This window comes from Orycteropus afer, unplaced genomic scaffold, assembly GCF_000298275.1.
Source record: "Orycteropus afer afer isolate SDZICR_OR568_19922 unplaced genomic scaffold, OryAfe1.0 scaffold00584, whole genome shotgun sequence".
Lineage (NCBI taxonomy): Eukaryota > Metazoa > Chordata > Mammalia > Tubulidentata > Orycteropodidae > Orycteropus > Orycteropus afer.
The window spans coordinates 487,623-490,285 of record NW_006922171.1 but is presented as its reverse complement, the minus strand read 5'-3'; the positions used below and the strand labels follow the sequence as shown (position 1 = coordinate 490,285).

Sequence of the window (2,663 nt, the reverse complement as noted above, 5' to 3'; positions counted from 1 at the left end):
ACTAGGCACGTCAGCTGCAAAGGACCTCTTTCAAGTGCTGAGGAACAAAGATGTCTCCTTGAGGACTAAGGTGCACCTGACACAAGCCATGGTATTTTCAGTCACCTCATATGCATGTGAGAGCTGGACAATGAATAAGGAAGATCAAAGAAGAGTTGATGCTTTTGAGTTTTGGTGCTGGGGGAGAATACTGAAAGTATGATGGACTTCTAAAAGAACTAACAGATCTGTCCTGGAGGAAGTGCAACTGAAATGCTCCTCAGAAGCGAGAATGGCCAGACTTCGTCTCACCTGTCAGAAGGGACCATTCCCTGGAGAAGGATGTCATGCTTGGTAAGGTGGAGGGTCTTTGAAAAGGGGAAGGCCTTCAATGAGATGTATTGACATGGTGGCTGCGACAGTGGGCTCAAGTATAGGAAGGAACATGGAGCTGGTGGGGGATCGGGCAGTGTTTCATTCTGCTGTGCATAGGGTCGCTGTGAGTTGGAAACGACTCCAGGGCACCTAACAACAACAACAACAACAACAGTAGATAAGCATATGAATCTATTTAATATGTTCAAAAGCAATGCATAAGAATGAGTCAGAGCTTATGTTTGTGTGCTGGGATGAATTGCCTGTTGTGATGGACTCAGAAACATGGGAGGAGAAAGGGGGAAGGATAGAGGACAACTTAAATGGGAAAGGAATAGCATGTGGTTCAACAAACAAGAAAAACAAAAGAAGCAAGAGCACCAGGAAAAGATAACTGGTTTTGATAGAAGGAAAGTTCTCAGTGAACATTAGCAGGCCCTGGTTTCCCCTTTTTTTTTTTTTCACATAGTTGTGTTTGCATAAAACTATATGAAAAAACAATGCAATTCAAACTTTTATAAATGGAGGATGCATTTGAAAGAAATGTTTGAAATTGTCGAATTCAGCATTTCTCAACCCTGGGCTGCACATTAGAATCCCTTGGGAAGCTTTTAAACAACACTGATGCCCAGACAACACTCCTTAAGATACTGATTTAATTGGTCTGTGGTGGGGCCCCAGCATGGAAATTTTTAAAAACTCCCTGATGATTCTAAAGCACAGCTAGGCTTGAAATCATTGACCTAGTTTGTTTTTCAAAATTCTGAAATATTTCAGATATAAAAAAAGTACAGACAAATTTTTTTTTACTACCTAAATAACAAAAAAAAAAAAAAAAACCCACTGCCATCAAGTTGATTCCAACTTAACAAATAAATTTATTGTCATATTTGCTTCATTCTTTTCTTATTTTTTAAGAAATAAGATGTCATCATTATCCTTGGGGTCCCTCATCCAACATCGAATCCCATGGCTTTCCCTCCTTTCCAGCAGCAACTGCCACTTTGAAGTTGGTGGTATCCTTCCCATCCATATTTTTATCTTTACTGCATAGTTATATATGTATCTATGGGTTTTTTTGTTTTGTTTTGTTACAATTTTGTATACATAGAGGAACTCTGGTGGCATAGTGCCTAAGGCATTTGACTGCTAACCAGAAGGCTGGTGGTTCAAACTCACCAGCCACTTCTTGAAAAGAAGATTGGGCAATCTACTTCCATAGAGATACCACCTCGAAAACCCAAGGAGGGGTTGCTAGGTGTCGAAATTGACTCAAAGGCAGCAAGTTTGATTTATTATTATTATTATTATCATAGTACATGTAAACTTTTCTATCCAGTTTTTCCTACTCCATATTATGCTTTTGTGAATCATACATGTAATTTTAGTTCATTAATGTTAACTGCTGTGTGGTGTTCCATTGTATAAATACACCAGAACTGATTTATACCTTCCCCTACTGGGGAATGGGATGGCCACTTAAGCTGTTGTTTTATTTTGTAAAATAAAAATACTGTAATGGACATTTTGTACATCTCTCCTCAAGCACACAGAAGCAAGCCTATTTAAGACAGAGCTACCCAACCAGTGTTCTGTAGTAGTGTCTCATAGTTGGGTAGAATATAGAAAACTGAGATCAGGGAAGCCAGGAGGAGTCTGAGGTAACCACAGCCCCCAGGACGAGTCACCTCATGCTATGAGCATGCTTTTAGGTTACATCGGTTCTCTGTATTCATACTACCCTCCTTCCAAGGAGTGGCTGATGGGTTTGAACCACCAACCTTCTGTTTAGCAGCCAAATGCCTTAGGCACTATGCCACCAGAACTCCCATGATGTGAAAGAGATTAGAAAACATGGTCCCAAGGAATGTCCCTAGAAGTGAATGTTCTGTATTATACAGCAAACACATGTTTAACTCTATATGCAAAGCTCACTGCCATCGAGCTGACTCCTAGCCACCCCCATTGGATTTCTAAGGCTGGAAATCTTTATGAAAATAAATTACCATATCTTACTTCCATGGAGCAGCTGGTGGGTTTGAACTGCTGGCCTTCTGGTTAGCAGCTAAATGCCTTATCCACTATGCCACCAGAGTTCCTTAACTCTACAGTTATTGCTAAATTGTTCTCCAAAATAATTGTACCAACCTACATTCCCACTTTGCCAGACTAGAAACACTTTGCCAATCTGATGGATGTAAAATGATATCTTTTTTTTTTTAGGATTTGGGTGAAGATTTACAGAGTAAATTCACTTTTCATACAGCAGTTCACATATACTTTGTCTCATGTCATTGACCAAAATTTAC

General features: G+C 39.7%; 1 protein-coding gene across 1 annotated transcript in view; it reads left to right on the top strand.

The window, feature by feature from the left end:
- NFIB (nuclear factor I B) overlaps positions 1–2,663 on the top strand; it is a 619,654-nt gene that overhangs the window by 202,835 nt on the left and 414,156 nt on the right. The window lies entirely within an intron of this gene.